The following is an 18420-nucleotide window of genomic DNA, read 5'->3' as shown; positions in this document are numbered from 1 at the left end:
GAGACAGGAGGGCGCCTACTCCCGTCTCAGACGCGTCCACCTCGAGGACAAAAGGCAACCCAGGGTTGGGATGCGACAGAATTGGAGCCGACACAAAGGCGGACTTTAGAGCCTCAAAAGCTCGGATGGCCTCGAGCGGCCAGACCTGAGGATTACTGCCCTTCCTGGTCAGATCCGTGAGAGGCTTGGCTAGCATGGAAAAGTCCCTGATGAACTTCCGATAATAATTGGCGAAGCCCAAAAAGCGCTGCAGGGCACGAAGCCCACTGGGCTGGGGCCACTGTAAGACAGCCGAAACCTTCTCAGGATCCATGGAGAACCCCTCAGCGGAAATGATGTAACCTAAGAAGGTTACCTGGGATCGGTGAAATTCGCATTTCTCAAGCTTACCGAACAGCTTGTTCTCTCGTAAGCGTTGCAACACTCGTCTGACATCCAGAATGTGGGCCTCCATGGATGCAGAATATACCAAGATGTCATCCAAATAGACCACCACACACTGCTGCAACAGGTCACGGAAAACATCGTTGATGAATTCCTGGAAGACTGCGGGCGCATTGCACAACCCAAAGGGCATAACCAAGGATTCATAATGACCGGTCCTGGTGTTAAACGCGGTCTTCCACTCATCGCCCGCCTTGATCCTTACCAGGTTATATGCCGCCCTCAGGTCGAGTTTGGTAAAGACCGTGGCCCCTTTGAGGCGATCGAACAGCTCGGAAATCAAGGGTATCGGGTAAGCGTTCTTGATCGTGATGCGATTGAGACCCCTGTAGTCGATGCAAGGCCTCAACTCACCGCCCTTCTTTTTCACAAAGAAAAATCCAGCCCCTGCCGGGGACGAGGATTTGCGAATGTGTCCGCGTGAAAGCGCCTCCCTCACGTACTCCTCCATGGCCTCATTCTCCGCTACCGACAGTGGATAGACTTTGCCACGAGGAGGAACGGCACCAGATTGTAACTCTATGGCACAATCGTATGGGCGGTGCGGAGGTAGGGCAACCGCACGCACCTTATCGAATACATCCCGGTACTCCTCGTATTCAGGAGGCAACAGAGAGTCCGAGGAAGTACACAGCAACTTGACAGGCCCATGGATGCAACTAGCCCCACACTGCGGTGACCACGAGAGGATCTCGGCCGATCTCCAATCGAAAGTCGGATTATGCTTCTGGAGCCAGGGGTACCCCAAGACCACCGAGTAGTGTGGAGACGAAATAACCTGGAGACAGACCGACTCTCTGTGAACGGCACCAATGGCCATCCCCACTGGAAGGGTCTCCTGAGTCACGTGTGGCGGCAGAAGGGGTCTGCCGTCTATCGCCTCAAGAGCCAGTGGGGAACCTCGAGGCTGCAGAGGAATGGAATTGGCGGCGGCGAACACACTATCAATGAACAAGCCACCAGCACCAGAGTCCACCAACGCCTGGGTCGTCACCGAGCCCCCGACCCAGGAGAGGACAACAGTAATCAGTGGTTTGTCAACACGGGAAACCGGGGACGAGGAGACTCCACCCAAGATCTGCCCCCGACAGGATCTCAGGTGCGAGCGTTTCCCGGACGGTTCGGGCATGCCAACCGAAAATGCCCACCGAGACCACAGTACATGCATCGGCCCTCGCGTCTCCGGAGTACCCTCTCCCCCTCGGACAGGCGAGCAACCCCCAGCTGCATGGGTTGACCCCCAGACCAGTCATCCCCAGGAGGCGTGGGAGGAGAGGGAGGCACGGGTGGGACAGCAAACGTAGGCGCCAATCTGTTAGAAGGCCTCCGCAGGCTCTCCTTAAAGGAAGGTCTCTCCCTGAGTCTGGTGTCAGTCAAAATCAGGAAAGAAATAAGGGACTCGAGCTCCACTGGTAGGTCCTTGGCTGCAATCTCATCCTTCAAGGCATCCGAGAGACCATGAGAGAAAGCAGCGACCAGAGCCTCATTATTCCAGCCCACCTCTGCTGCCAGGGTACGAAACTCAATGGCGTATTCAGCTACGGATCGTGAACCCTGTCTGATGGACATAAGGAGCTTCGCAGCAGAGGCAGCACGAGCCGGCACATCGAATACCTTCCGAAGAGAAGCAACAAAACCGGAAAACTCGGCAACCACCGGATTGTTGTTCTCCCATAAAGGGCTGGCCCAGGCCAAGGCCTTGTCCGAGAGCAGCGAGATCAAGAAGCCCACCTTTGATCTCTCAGTAGGAAAGGCATGTGGCAGCAACTCGAAATAAATGGCCACCTGGTTAAGGAAACCTCGGCACTGAGTTGGCTCTCCCCCAAAGCGCTGTGGAAGGGGGGCAGAACCGGTCATACCCCGAAACACCGCAGGTGCAGCAACAGGTGTCGGGGTAGACTCTGGCGCAAAAACCGGAGCGGCAGTAGGAGCGGGCCCAGGAGCGACAACCGACCCATCGGCAACGGAAGCTAAATGAGCCGTGCGTTCAAGCAGGGTTTGTAACGCCACAGCGAACCGACCCAACAGGTGATCCTGCTGATCAAGTCTGGCAACCAGCGTAGGTAGCGAGGATGGCCCTGTACCGTCAGAATTCATGGCTTGGTCCTAATGTCATGGAACCATGAACCAGACGTACAACAGAGATAGGTGGAATAAGAAGGCTTTATTGAAAATCAAGCCGTAGCTAAAGTCCAAACGGATGGCTAAACTGAAGCAGGGTCTTGCGTAGACGGAGGTCAGGAACCAGGAGGGTAGTCAGACGTAGCCAGGATCAGGAACCAACGGGGTAGTCAGACGAAGCCAGGATCGGGAACCAACGGGGTAGTCAGACGAGGCCAGGATCAGGAACCAGAAGCAGCAGCAGTCTTTGAAGCATGTGCACACAGGAGGACCAAGCAAGGAACTGAAGCCACAGACCTTCTATATATATGAGCTAGGCATCCAGCTCCTCCCAGTGGGAAGGAGGAGCCGCAGGGTGGGAGGCTACAAGAAACCCAGAAACCAAGATGGCCGCCAGCACATGTCAAACGAAGGAGAACAGTGAGAAGGTAAGACCATGACAGGAAAGGAACGCCATATGGTTTTTAGAGGGCAGATTTTGATGGACTGGTTTTTTGAGACCATGTCCCATTTGTAGCCACCCTGAGGCACCCCTAGAGTAGAAACTCCCCAAAAAGTGACCCCATTTTAGAAACTACACCCCTCAACATATTCAAAACTGATTTTTCAAACTTTGTTAACCCTTTAGATCTTCCACAAGAATTAATGGAAAATGGAGATGAAATTTCAAAATTTTTTACTTTTTTGGCAGATTTTCCATTTTAGTCATTTTTTTTCACTAACAAAGCAAAGGTTAACATCCAAACAAAACTCAATATTTATTGCCCTGATTCTGTAGTTTACAGAAACACCCCAGATGTGGTCAAAAACCGCTTTATGGCCACACGGCAGGGCGCAGAAGGAAAGGAACGCCATATGCTTTTTGGAGGGCAAATTTCACTGGGATAATTTTAACTTGCCATGTCACATTTGAAGACCCCCTGATGCACCCCTAGAGTAGAAACTTCAAAAAAGTGACCCCATTTTGGAAACTACGGGATAAGCTGGCAGTTTTGTTGGTACTATTTTAGGGTACAGATGATTTTTGGTTGCTCTATATTACACTTTTTGTGAGGCAAGGTAACAAAAAATAGCTGTTTTTTTTTGTTATTTACAATGTTCATCTGATCATGAGCTATTTTTATAGATTAGGTTGTTACGGACATGACAATACCAAATATGACTACTTTTCTTGGGATGTTTGTCTCCGTTTTACATAATAACACATTTTTGAACAAAATGATTTTTTAGTGTCTCCATATTCTGAAAGCCACAGTTTTTTCTATTATTTTTTGGGCTAATGTATTATATAGAGGTTAATTTTTTTCAGTATGAGATGATAGTTTGATTGGTACAACTTTGGGGTGCATATGACTTTTTGATTGCTCGCTATTACACTTTTTGTGATGTAAAGTGACAAAATGTTTTTTTTATTTAAATTTTTTTACGGTGTTCACCTGAGGGGTTAAATGTAGAGATGTCGCGAACATAAAATTTTCTGTTCGCGAACGGCGAACGCGAACTTCCGCAAATGTTCGTGAACTGGCGAACCGCCATAGACTTCAATAGGCAGGCAAATTTTAAAACCCACAGGGACTCTTTCTGGCCACAATAGTGATGGAAAAGTTGTTTCAAGGGGACTAACACCTGGACTGTGGCATGCCGGAGGGAGATCCATGGCAAAACTCCCATGGAAAATTACATAGTTGATGCAGAGTGTGGCAAGTTGAATTCGCAATGCGATTAATATAACCTGCATTAATCGCATTGCAAATTCAACTTAGAGCTAAGTTCCTAATGGTTGTATTGCTAGAATTGAAGAATATAACGAATACAGCACTATATTCTCAATCTTCGTTATATTCTAGCAATACAACCATTCAGTGGCGTTGCGAGGGTGGTGCGGTGGGTGCGGGCTGCACCGGGTGACAACAGTCTGATGGGGTGTCACCCGCGGCCCGCCGGCGCAGGAGTTCTCACTCACAAGTTCAACTTCTAAACTTCGCAAGCAAGCAAGCACGTCGCGCCATCACGTGGTAAAGGGGGATGGGGGTGTGACTCACTGCAACCTGATGAGTGGTGGGGCGCCGCGGAAGCTGCCCTGCAGGAGTCTCTGGTGCCGGGAGGAGGAGGTAGATAGAGCGGCTCTGACTTTATAGACCAAATTATTTTAATAATACCCCAATAATAATAAGTTAATAACCTAACCCCATTCATAAATTACTGGTGGATTATTATAGAGACGGCCCCAGGCCAGGAGTTAAACTGTGGGCTGGGGCCACCCGGCCACATTTACTAATCTTTGCTCAGGGGGGCCCTCATAAATATAGACCCACATGGTGTGGACTGGTCATTTTTACTAAGAAATATAGTTTCAACGTTTATGTGCAAAAGAGAAAATAAGAAGTCAGCTCCAATCAGATATCTGCACATAGACCAAGACTCTGGGTCTATGCAGATATCTGATTGGAGCTGACTTAGTGACTTCCTTTTTTTTCTCTTTATCTCTTTATTATGGCTTCGGGAAAGGGGGGGGGGGCAGGGGTGACACCATTTTCTACCGCACCGGTTGACACCAGCCATAGTAACGCCACTGCAACCATTAGGAACCCAGCTCTAAGTTGAATTCGCAATGCGATTAATATAACCTGTATTAATCGCATTGCGATTACAACTTAGATCTGAGTTCCTAATGGTTGTATTGCTAGAATTGACGAATATAACGAATATAGCACAATATTCTCAATCTTCGTTATATTCTAGCAATACAACCATTAGGAACCCTGCTCTAAGTTGAATTCGCAATGCGAGTAATATAACCTGTATTAATCGCATTGCGATTACAACTTAGTCAAATTTGTGACGCTGCAGCTTCAGAATGAATCTAAGATGGATGCTGTCCTTGCTTTTTGATAGGAGGTGGGAGGGTCTGGGAGGGAGGGTATGCTGATTGGCTGGAATGTGTCTGCTGACTGTGAGGTACAGGGTAAAAGTTTGCTCAATGATGATGTATAGGGGGCGGACCGAACATCGCATATGTTCGCCCGCTAGTGCGAACGCGAAAAAGCTATATTCGCCGGCGAATAGTTCGGGACATCTCTAGTTAAATGATGTGATATTTTTATAGAGAAGGTTGATACGGACGCGCGATACCTAATATGTATACTCTTTTTTATTTATTTAAGTTTTATACACTAATAATTTTGAAACAAATAAAAAATCATGTTTTAGTGTCACCATAGTCTGAGAGCCATAGTTTTTTTACTTTTTGGGCGACTCTAGGTAGGGTATAATTTTTTGCGGGATGAGGTGACGGTTAGATTGGTGCAATTTTTGGGGGCATACGCCTTTTTGATTGCTTGGTGTTGCATTTTTAGTGACAAAAGGTGACAAAAATTGCTTTTTTTTACACAGTTTTTATTTTTTTATGGTGTCTATCAGACGAGGTGAATCATGTAATATATTTATAGAGCTGGTCGTTACGGACGCGGCGATACCTAATATGTGCATTTTCTATTTTTTATTATACAATTAGGGGAAAGGAGTGTTTTTTTTTTTTACTTGAAACTTGAATTTTCTTTTTACATTTTTTTATTTTTTATTTTATTTTTTTATTTCTGTCCCACTCTGGGACTTCAACTTTTGGGGGTCACATTATAAAGCCAGTTGATGAACCTAGGCTGCCGCCAAAACAGGCTCTTAAGGTGTTGTGACTCTAACACCACCTAATGGTAAGTGTAGTATACTGTAACACTATTACCATATCCTTCAGATCCTTTTCCACCCCTGGACCAATATATTTGTAGATACACAACTTCTGAAGGCACTCCAAACTATGCAGTATTCACGAGAATCTTTAGTTATTCAGCCACAAAGTAGTGCAATACAGTAATACAGCAATGTTCCAGGCTTAGGAAGTGAATAGCCTTTTTTCAACCATGTTTGGTGCATGACAGCTGGCATACTATTGAAATGCACTCATGAAGATGCTGTCAGGTGACATCTTCACATGCTTCCAATCAGGAGCTGCACCTGCAGAGTCTGTCAAAGGAGTGAGCACAATGTATATTACTGTATGGACTAGGTGTGCAGCTGTGTTAGGATGCATGTACCCTGTCATCCATACTTTACATCATATACACTCTCCAGGATAGCACAACTCTAGTTGTCTTAGGGTCACTGTATACAGCTCAATTACTGCAGAAAGTCTTCTTCTTCACCACTGGTAGCCTGCATGTCACCCTATATTGAAGATCTGTCATCCCTGTAGTGACATGTACAGCATATCACCTGTATATAACAGTTTATTTTGTACTATTTCAATACTTCCATACTTTCTTGAACAAGCTCAATCACCCCTAACCTATGACCCATGGTGTTAAATAAGTAGAATTTTTTTTCTTCCAAATGTTCTATTGTCTAAACCTAAGGTGCGTCTTATGGTCTGAGAAAATAAATTAAATATCTTCCCATGTTAAATGCTGTCTTAATATCTATAATTAATACATCTTGAAGTAGGGCATTCTATAGTTTACCTAACTGTAAATAACCTTTTTGCTATACTAATGTCTAAATCACCGTTCCTCCACATGTAAAGAATGTCCCTTGGTTATTTGCACAGTTCTTAGAAAAAATTGGCGGTTATTTATCAAAGACCGGCATTTTAGTCCTTGTCTTTAATATCCCCCATGCTGCTGGAGGATGCACTTTATTTTTGATGAGGCACAGGCCTTGACATAAATAATTTGCATTGCCCGGCAGTCCTTTTGCATTGACTGAAATCTTCTCCAGCTCAAGGATAGAAAATATTTTGTTGTCATTTATGCCAAGGTTAGACTAGCCCACCATGGAAGCAGAGGATCATTTGGTGGGCCTAGGGTCAGATACCATAGTGGGCCCCAAAGGTCCAGGAGAAAAATGCAATTGGAGCTGCCTTTGGTCTATTTCTTTAAATCAAAACCTATTACACTTCATTGATGATATGGGTGTTGGCCCCGAGAATAATTTCCTCTGGTGGGCCCAAGGAACCGAAGCCCGACCCTGTTCATGCCAGTAAACTGAGATAAATGATGGTTGATCCTGAGGACAGGCCATCAATATCAAATTCGTGGATAACTCCTTTAACTTTGAAAATCTAGAAAATGACCCTTTGTAAAAAAAAAAATTCAAAGCATGATACGTAACACAAACTCATAAAAACAAAAATTATCCACAGCGAGCGACTGGTCAGAAATTCATGTTGTTTCTAAAATTCTCCTAATTGCCATCTGTCTGCACTTACAGGATGTGTAATGAGTTTACCTATGTATTAAGACATTTAATCTGTAGAACAGAGATGGCGAAAATAGCTCAGATCTGAAGTTATAATGGTTTGTAAAACAGAACCTCTAACCCCTCGTTCAGAAATCTAACGCCTTAGAAGGAGACCACCAGGTGTGTAAAAAGGATGATTGTTAACATCTTAAATTCATCATAGAAATGCAGAGCTAAGAGAACTGAACAGTGTAACCCTTGATAGTTGCGAAACAACTTTGCCAAATTGATCAATGCACTATACGGTACATATTGTATATGGATAGTACAAGCAATCAACATTTGACTCATATGCAGACATTGTGTTGTATTAGGGTCCATTCACACGTCCACAAAATGGATCCGGATCCATTACGCAACGCAGCGGAAATAATCCGGACCCATTCATTTTCAATGGGTCAAGAAAACATGCGGACAGCACACAGTTTGCTGTCCGCATCCACACTTCCTTTCCGCCAAAAAATAGAACATGTCTTATTCTTGTCCACATGCCGGCCATGTGCAGTCTGCAAAATAACCATGGCTGGTGTCCGTGTTTTGCGGATCTGCAATTTGCGGACCGCAAAACACTTGCGGACGGGTGAATGGACCCTTAGGGTCCATGCACTCTGAATTGCTGCCTGCATGAACCTAAAACAATAGCACATGGAGTTCATGTGCTACCATATACTACTTGCATGGAAGAAGGCCTCCATCATTCTAAATATGAGGGAGTGTGCCATGATTGTGTTTCTCCCAGATTCTTGTGAAAAAGAACCTGCCCTGTGTGTGCCCCACACATAAAATCATAGGTATACACGGGTACAGTTTGGTAGTATGGCATGGTTACCATATAATGGATTCATACAACACTGTACCCATCTGCAGAAGGTTTAAATGGTGCAGCAAAACTTTTGGAAGCAAAGTGTCTCTCCACCTTCTAAACAAAGCACCAAAAATAGCAGGAACTAACTTCTCAGTAGTCATAAGTGTCTTCTGAAAATTCTCCATTGATTCTCCAGTAGGTTAGAAGGCTAAATATCTCAAACTTGGTAAATCAATTCTAATAACTCAACATAACTAACATCTAAATCCAACACCATGACATTCCAGAAAGAAAAGCAAGTATCATATGTATTTGTCTGTGTATGTCAATTGGTGATATGGATATAATGAAAGTAAGGGTCCATTCACACGTCCGCAAAACACCGGGCCGGCACCCCAATAGAAACGCCTATTCTTGTCCGCAGCTGCGGACAAGAATAGGACATGTTCTACTTTTTACGGAGCCGCGGACCGGAAGTTCGGGGCCACGCAAAGAAATGCGGATGTGGACAGCACACTGTGTGCTGTCCGCATCTTTTCCGTCCCCATTGAAAATGAATGGGTCCGCACCTGTTCCGCATAATTGCGGATGTCTGAATGGAGCCTAAGGTTGAGATATAAAATCTAAGGTTAAGATTTTCTATGCTAGCACAATGCCCTTAAAGGAGTATCCCAGCCAATAACATTTATCACTTGTCCACTGGATAGGTGATACCTTTTAGAACAGTGGAGGTGCAACCACTGGGACCTGCACCAATCACTCTAATGGACCTTAGTCTTCTGTCCCTCCCCTGAAACATATAGAATTGGAATTTGCATGAAGTGAAAGTTAAAGAGGGTTGCCTCACTTAAGTAAATGGTATTTACCATGTAGACAAAGTTGGACAGGGGTTTTATATTGATGGCCTATCCTCAGGATAGGTCATCAATACCTCATCAGCTGGGGTCTGACACCACTGCTGATCAGTTGTTTGCAGAGGAGGTGGTGCTCCATGCATGTGCTACTTCCTCTTCGTTACACTAAGCGTTGTCTTCCTTGCAGCATTAGCGTAGTGTAATTACAAGTACTCACTCCATTCAAGTAAATGGAATGAGTACTTGTAATTACAATTGCTTCCAAGATGACGGGCAACGTGATGAACAGGAAGCAGCGCTCGCATGGATCGTTGCCTACTCTTCAAACAGCTGATCAGCGGGATTTCCAGGTGTTGGACCCCCGCCGATCAGATATTGATGACTTCTCCTGAGGATAGGTCATCAATATTAAACCTGTGCACAACCCCTTTAATACAAGACACTTACTATTGTATTGTGATTGTCCATATTGCCTCCTTAGCCGTCTAGTGCAGCCGTACTAAGCGCAGCCTAGGGGGAGGCTGGCATGAGAGGTTTGGGGACGAGCGGACGGCGGGGGTTAACAGGCGGGCGGAATTAGGTAGGGAAAGGTTAAGGTTGGGGAGCCGGGTTAGCAGAGGGGGTGGGCGGAGCTATGGATTTAAAAGGGTTAGAGGTGGGAAGAACGGGCGCCATTTTAGGGTAGAAAACTCCCACCCACCCTCCCCAACGTTCTGGTAGGGGGGGGGGTTTTGGGGTGTCGGGAATTTCTTTTTGGGTCGTCATTTGTCATAGCAGTCTGGCGGTAGGAGGTCCTGGAAGACGGTGGTAGGGCTTGGTGTTTGTGGATGGGAGGGCCTCAAACGGTGGGGCTGGACTCCCAGGTGTGGAAAGTTGGTTGGTTTCAGCGGGTGACCATCACTCGGTGTCTCTGAGCTGGAGTGATACGGCTGGAGGCAGGGTGGCTTAACCGGGTGTTTGGGGCATCAGCTGGAATCGAATCAGGGGCTTCTAGGACCTCCTTCGTCAAGGTTTATATTTATATGGTATATTGTTATATATATTATTATATGGAGCTTTACATGTTATGTTTGTATTAATAAAAGGCTGCTGTGGCCATTTAATTCCAACTCACGGTGTGGTGTCATTTGTTGGTGGGTTGGTAGGTGGGGGGTAAGGTAGTGTGGGGTAAAATGAGGTGGTAAGGTGGGCGGGAAGGACCCGAGAAAATTCCCCATAACCTTATCATGACTCATTTTTCCATCACATTACACACTGCTCATTTCCAGGGATAACAACCACCCTGCAATCCATCAGCAGTGGCCGTGTTTGCACACTGCCACAGCCCAGGCCACCAGAGGCCCTCACTGTTTCTTACAATGTGCAAGCACAACCACTGTAACCCCTGGAAATGAGCAGTGTATAATGTGATGGAAAAATGAATCAACTCAGCAAAGGAAGTAATATGGACGATCAAAATACATTAAGTGGCTTGTATTAACTTTCTCCACATGATAAATGCCATTTGCTGATAAATGCCATTTGCCATTTTATCATGATCATGATAGGGTACAATATCTATGAGTAGCTACAGTATTATTATCTATGTCATACTAAGATAATATTCTCTACGTTTCTGTGTAAAAAGTAGAGGTGTCCAGCTTCTGATAAACCTTTATATCCTGAATAAAGTATATTGTTTTATCAGAAGCTGTACCCCTCTTTTTTTTACACAGTTTATGTTGGCTTTGTCCTGGCCACATCCGTGCCTCCGGTACGATACGCAGGTGAGCGCTGCAATTTGACTTCCTATACATTTCTGGATGATATTATGTCTACAGATACTCTCATCAACCTTAATTTGGGGATTTCAATGGTATAATGTGTGACTATACCGTATGTTCAATCTTTTATTAAAATAAGTAAAAATCTGTAGAAACAAAAGCAATGTAAAGTATATAAATTACAAAGCTGCTACTGTAGATGCTCTTCTTGCCGTCATGAACAGTTCTTTTTTTTTCATGTGGATCATGAATATCCAAATGCATATTGCAGTCTTTTATTATAAATGTTAGACGTCTTTCCTGTAAATCAACATATTTATGAGGAAGATTCATGCTACTAAATGCTAATTATTAAAACTAATCAGTTTAATGATAGTTGGTGTGATTCTAAACATGATTAGGTTCTGTATTTTGAATCGTACTTACTGAACTTCTTTTGCATCTTGGAATTCCATTACTTTTAACCACTCCGTTGCTGAATGTCTTATATGCTACTCCTTGCAATTATATTTATACACTGAAAGCATTTATTACTCCATGATAAACGATGAGGAATATACAATGGAATCTAAAATTCCCTAATGACCAGACAACTGAAAGGTGCAGGACAACCAGTTTAAAGAGGTTTTCCGGGACTTATTTACTGATGACCTAGCAAGTTGGAATACTTTATTTGAGTTGGAGCCCTTAATGACATTTGTGGAAAGCTGATGAAAAACTAGCGGCCTGTGTCCACTGCTCCTCTCGCTATGTGTCTGTCCAGTATGCATATGTGAACAGGAGTTTACTTCAGGTTCAGCACTGCAGGGGTTACACCCTTTCTTTGCTTGTTCTGTGTGTTGCCGTCCAACTGCTGACTGACTTTAATTCATCAGCTCCTCCTATAAATACCTGCTCGTCTCTCTCACCCTTTGCCTGATCAATACAGGTCCTGCTTGTCTGCTTTGCCTTGCCATCTGAGCTATAATCTGTTTACCTGTCAGTGTCCTGATAGTTGCCTTCTTGGACTTTGACGTAAGCCTGTTCCTGTCATGGTCTTACCTCCTTGCTGTTCTCCTTCGTTTGACATGTGCTGGCGGCCATCTTGGTTTCTGGGTTTCTTGTAGCCTCCCACCCTGCGGCTCCTCCTTCCCACTGGGAGGAGCTGGATGCCTAGCTCATATATATAGGAGGTCTGTGGCTTCAGTTCCTTGCTTGGTCCTCCTGTGCTCACATGCTTCTAAGACTGCTGCTGCTTCTGGTTCCTGATCCTGGCTTCGTCTGACTACCCTGCTGATTCCTGATCCTGGCTTCGTCTGACTACCCTGCTGGTTCCTGATCCTGGCTTCTTCTGACTACCCTTCTGGTTCCTGATCCCTGGTTTCGCAAGACCCTGCTTCGGTTTAGCCATCCGTTTGGACTTTTGCCTTACAGCTTTATTTTCAATAAAGCCTTCTTATTTCCACTCATCTCTTGTTGTACGTCTGGTTCATGGTTCCATGACATTAGGACCAAGCCATGAATTCTGACGGTACAGGGCCATCCTCGCTACCTACGCTGGTTGCCAGACTTGATCAGCAGGATCACCTGTTGGGTCGGTTCGCTGTGGCGTTGCAAACCCTGCTTGAACGCACGGCTCATTTAGCTTCCGTTGCCGATGGGTCGGTTGTCGCTCCTGGGCCCGCTCCTACTGCCGCTCCGGTTGTTGCGCCAGAGTCTACCCCGACACCTGTTGCTGCGCCTGCGGTGTTTCGGGGTATGACCGGTTCTGCCCCCCTTCCACAGCGCTTTGGGGGAGAGCCAACTCAGTGCCGAGGTTTCCTTAACCAGGTGGGCATTTACTTCGAGTTGCTGCCACATGCCTTTCCTACTGAGAGATCAAAGGTGGGCTTCTTGATCTCGCTGCTCTCGGACAAGGCCTTGGCCTGGGCCAGCCCTTTATGGGAGAACAACAATCCGGTGGTTGCCGAGTTTTCTGGTTTTGTTGCTTCTCTTCGGAAGGTATTCGATGTGCCGGCTCGTGCTGCCTCTGCTGCGAAGCTCCTTATGTCCATCAGACAGGGTTCACGATCCGTAGCTGAATACGCCATTGAGTTTCGTACCCTGGCAGCAGAGGTGGGCTGGAATAATGAGGCTCGCTGCTTTCTCTCATGGTCTCTCGGATGCCTTGAAGGATGAGGTTGCAGCTAAGGACCTACCAGTGGAGCTCGAGTCTCTTATTTCTTTCCTGATTTTGATTGACACCAGACTCAGGGAGAGACCTTCCTTTAAGGAGAGCCTGCGGAGGCCTTCTAACAGATTGGCGCCTACGTTTGCTGTCCCACCCGTGCCTCCCTCTCCTCCCACGCCTCCTGGGGATGACTTGTCTGGGGGTGAACCCATGCAGCTGGGGTTTGCTCGCCTGTCCGAGGGGGAGAGGGTACTCCGGAGACGCGAGGGCCGATGCATGTACTGTGGTCTCGGTGGGCATTTTCGGTTGGCATGCCCGAACCGTCCGGGAAACGCTCGCACCTGAGATCCTGTCGGGGGCAGATCTTGGGTGGAGTCTCCTCGTCCCCGGTTTCCCGTGTTGACAAACCACTGATTACTGTTGTCCTCTCCTAGGTCGGGGGCTCGGTGACGACCCAGGCGTTGGTGGACTCTGGTGCTTGTGGTTTGTTCATTGATAGTGTGTTCGCTGCCGCCAATTCCATTCCTCTGCAGCCTCGAGGTTCCCCACTGGCTCTTGAGGCGATAGACGGCAGACCCCTTCTGCCGCCACACGTGACTCATGAGACCCTTCCAGTGGGGATAGCCATTGGTGCCGTTCACAGAGAGTCGGTCTGTCTCCAGGTTATTTCGTCTCCACACTACTCGGTGGTCTTGGGGTACCCCTGGCTCCAGAAGCATAATCCGACTTTCGATTGGAAATCGGCCGAGATCCTCTCGTGGTCACCGCAGTGTGGGGCTAGTTGCATCCATGGGCCTGTCAAGTTGCTGTGTACTTCCTCGGACTCTCTGTTGCCTCCTGAATACGAGGAGTACCGGGATGTATTCAATAAGGTGCGTGCGGTTGCCCTACCTCCGCACCGCCCATACGATTGTGCCATAGAGTTACAATCTGGTGCCGTTCCGCCTCGTGGCAAAGTCTATCCACTGTCGGTAGCGGAGAATGAGGCCATGGAGGAGTACGTGAGGGAGGCGCTTTCACTCGGACACATTCGCAAATCCTCGTCCCCGGCAGGGGCTGGATTTTTCTTTGTGAAAAAGAAGGGCGGTGAGTTGAGGCCTTGCATCGATTACAGGGGTCTCAATCGCATCACGATCAAGAACGCTTACCCGATACCCTTGATTTCCGAGCTGTTCGATCGCCTCAAAGGGGCCACGGTCTTTACCAAACTCGACCTGAGGGCGGCATATAACCTGGTAAGGATCAAGGCGGGCGATGAGTGGAAGACCGCGTTTAACACCAGGACCGGTCATTATGAATCCTTGGTTATGCCCTTTGGGTTGTGCAATGCGCCCGCAGTCTTCCAGGAATTCATCAACGATGTTTTCCGTGACCTGTTGCAGCAGTGTGTGGTGGTCTATTTGGATGACATCTTGGTATATTCTGAATCCATGGAGGCCCACATTCTGGATGTCAGACGAGTGTTGCAACGGTTACGAGAGAACAAGCTGTTCGGTAAGCTTGAGAATTGCGAATTTCACCGATCCCAGGTAACCTTCTTAGGTTACATCATTTCCGCTGAGGGGTTCTCCATGGATCCTGAGAAGGTTTCGGCTGTCTTACAGTGGCCCCAGCCCAGTGGTCTTCGTGCCCTGCAGCGCTTTTTGGGCTTCGCCAATTATTATCGGAAGTTCATCAGGGACTTTTCCATGCTAGCCAAGCCTCTCACGGATCTGACCAGGAAGGGCAGTAATCCCCAGGACTGGCCGCCCGAGTCCATCCGAGCTTTTGAGGCTCTAAAGTCCGCCTTTGTGTCGGCTCCGATTCTGTCGCATCCCAACCCTGGGTTGCCGTTTGTCCTCGAGGTGGACGCGTCTGAGACGGGAGTAGGCGCCCTCCTGTCTCAGCGTAGAACACCAGAGGGTCCTCTGCTTCCTTGTGGGTTTTACTCCCGGAAACTGTCTTCTGCGGAGTGCAACTACCAGATTGGTGACAGGGAGTTATTGGCCATCGTGCAGGCCCTTAAAGAATGGAGGCACTTGCTCGAGGGCTCGGTGGTTCCGGTTCTCATCCTGACGGACCACAAGAATCTGACCTACCTCTCTGAGGCCAAGAGATTGACACCACGTCAGGCCAGATGGGCTCTGTTCTTGTCACGTTTTAATTACGTGGTCTCCTACCTACCCGGTTCCAAGAACATCAGAGCGGATGCCTTATCACGGCAGTACTCCGAGCTGTCCGGGGAGGAGTCGATTCCGACTTCGGTCATACCTCCGAATCAGATCCTGGCCGCCATTCGCACCAGCTTGACCTCTCCCCTGGGTGAGCAGATTTTGGCGGCTCAATCTGGTGCTCCCTCTGGGAGACCCAACGGCAGGTGTTTTGTGCCTGAGGAGTTGCGCACTCGGTTGTTGCGAACCTACCATAACTCCAAGGCCGCGGGGCATCCTGGAAAGAATCAGCTGTCCTGGGCTGTTTCACGTCTGTTCTTGTGGCCTTCTCTACGTTCCGACATCGCCGCATATGTAGCGGCATGCTCCGTTTGTGCCCAGAGTAAGTCCCCTCGGCACCTTCCGTTGGGCCTTTTGCAACCCATAGCCACCGGGGAGCGTCCATGGTCACACCTGGGGATGGATTTCATTGTGGACCTCCCTGCATCCCGAGGCCATACGGTCATTCTCATGATAGTGGATCGGTTTTCCAAAATGTGCCACTGTGTTCCTCTCAAGAAGTTACCCTCTGCACAAGAGTTGGCCTCGATTTTTGCCAGGGAGGTCTTCCGGTTGCACGGTTTGCCCAAGGAGATTGTGTCGGATCGGGGGAGTCAGTTTGTGTCCAGGTTCTGGCGCGCCTTTTGCTCCCAGTTGGGGATTCATCTCTCTTTCTCCTCGGCCTACCACCCTCAGTCCAATGGGGCCGCAGAACGATCCAATCAGGCCTTGGAGCAATTCCTTCGTTGCTATGTCTCCGATCACCAAGACAATTGGGTTGACCTCCTGCCTTGGGCTGAGTTTGCCAGGAACACGGCGGTGAACTCTTCCTCTGGGACGTCTCCCTTCATGGCCAATTATGGGTTCCAACCTGCCGTGTTACCGGAGGTATTCTCTCCCCAGGATATTCCGGCTGTGGAGGATCACCTTTCCGTCCTACGTGCTTCTTGGGTACAGATCCAGAGGTCCCTTGAGGTCTCTGCGCAGCGCCAGAGACTCCAGGCTGATCGCAGACGAGCGCCCGCTCCTTCCTACCAGGTCGGAGACCGCGTATGGTTGTCCACCCGCAACCTCAACCTTCGAGTGCCCACTCCCAAGCTGGCGCCTCGCTTTGTTGGTCCCTTCCGAGTGCTTCGCAGGGTAAACCCGGTAGCCTATGCCCTTGCGCTTCCTCCTGGCATGCGGATCTCCAACGTGTTTCATGTCTCCCTGTTGAAGCCACTGGTGTGTAATCGTTTCACTTCCTCGATTCCTCAGCCTCGTCCGGTCCAAGTGGGCAATCGTGAGGAGTATGAGGTGAGCAATATCCTGGACTCACGCCTGGTCCGCGGCCGGGTGCAGTTTTTGGTCCATTGGCATGGTTATGGTCCAGAGGAGCGTTCCTGGGTTCCCTCCGCAGATGTCCATGCTCCTGCCTTGCTCCGAGCCTTCCACGCACGCTTCCCTCAGAAACCGTTCCTTACTCTGCGGAGGAGGGGCCCTTGAGGGGGAGGTACTGTCATGGTCTTACCTCCTTGCTGTTCTCCTTCGTTTGACATGTGCTGGCGGCCATCTTGGTTTCTGGGTTTCTTGTAGCCTCCCACCCTGCGGCTCCTCCTTCCCACTGGGAGGAGCTGGATGCCTAGCTCATATATATAGGAGGTCTGTGGCTTCAGTTCCTTGCTTGGTCCTCCTGTGCTCACATGCTTCTAAGACTGCTGCTGCTTCTGGTTCCTGATCCTGGCTTCGTCTGACTACCCTGCTGATTCCTGATCCTGGCTTCGTCTGACTACCCTGCTGGTTCCTGATCCTGGCTTCGTCTGACTACCCTTCTGGTTCCTGATCCCTGGTTTCGCAAGACCCTGCTTCGGTTTAGCCATCCGTTTGGACTTTTGCCTTACAGCTTTATTTTCAATAAAGCCTTCTTATTTCCACTCATCTCTTGTTGTACGTCTGGTTCATGGTTCCATGACAGTTCCTGACTACAAGTTAGCCTGAATCCCCTGGAACTATGCTCTGGTGTCCTTGATCCCTATGGGTCAACAGCCTACCGCTCTTGGTGATTGACACAGTGGATCCATTGTGAAATTGTGAAATCTGTAAACCACAAATACAGCATTTATATTTACCCAAATGTTTACATCTCAATACTGCCATGCAATGTCAACTAATACATCCATATATTGCCCATACAATAGAGCTATTCAGTGCTTAAATAATACCTTCATACGGTATGCTCATAATACAGTGGCCTACCTTCAATGGAGGCAGACCACAAGCCTGATTTGAGGCCCAGTGTGTGGGGGCCCGATGCTAAACTGCTTCTTCTTTCTCTTTCCGATGTAAAAGAACTGCATTTATTATGCAGTCACCACTGAAGGTAGCTCATTGCAAACAGATTCTTGCAGCTTCTAATTCAGTCAGCTGTAACTGCATAAATTCCTATGCATTGAGCTCCCCCTAGTGGTGGCTGCGGGCAACTAGTTTTGTAATAGAAAGAAAGCAGGTAATAAATCAATGTATTTATTGTCTAGTGTGAATATATTGAAAAACCTAATTCAGAAGGAGCGCCATATATATGAGGCACTTGTTCCCCATTTCCTGACATTGAAGTCAGCTAAAGTCAGGGCATTTAGGTGTTTTATTATATTTTTTTTATTAAAATTTCTCCGGCTTAAAAAATAAATACCGTAAACATAAATGCATCAGAAATCTGGGGCATTGCACTTTGTATTCTGTATTGCATGGAAGTGATTGACGCATGCATACTTGGAATCTGGGTGGGGCATGAGGGCCCATTGTAAATTTTGCCATGGTGCCCTGT

This window comes from Bufo gargarizans, chromosome 4 (genome assembly GCF_014858855.1).
Source record: "Bufo gargarizans isolate SCDJY-AF-19 chromosome 4, ASM1485885v1, whole genome shotgun sequence".
NCBI classification, from domain to species: Eukaryota; Metazoa; Chordata; class Amphibia; order Anura; family Bufonidae; genus Bufo; species Bufo gargarizans.
The sequence above is the reverse complement of the archived record's forward strand: the minus strand, read 5'-3'. Positions refer to the sequence as shown.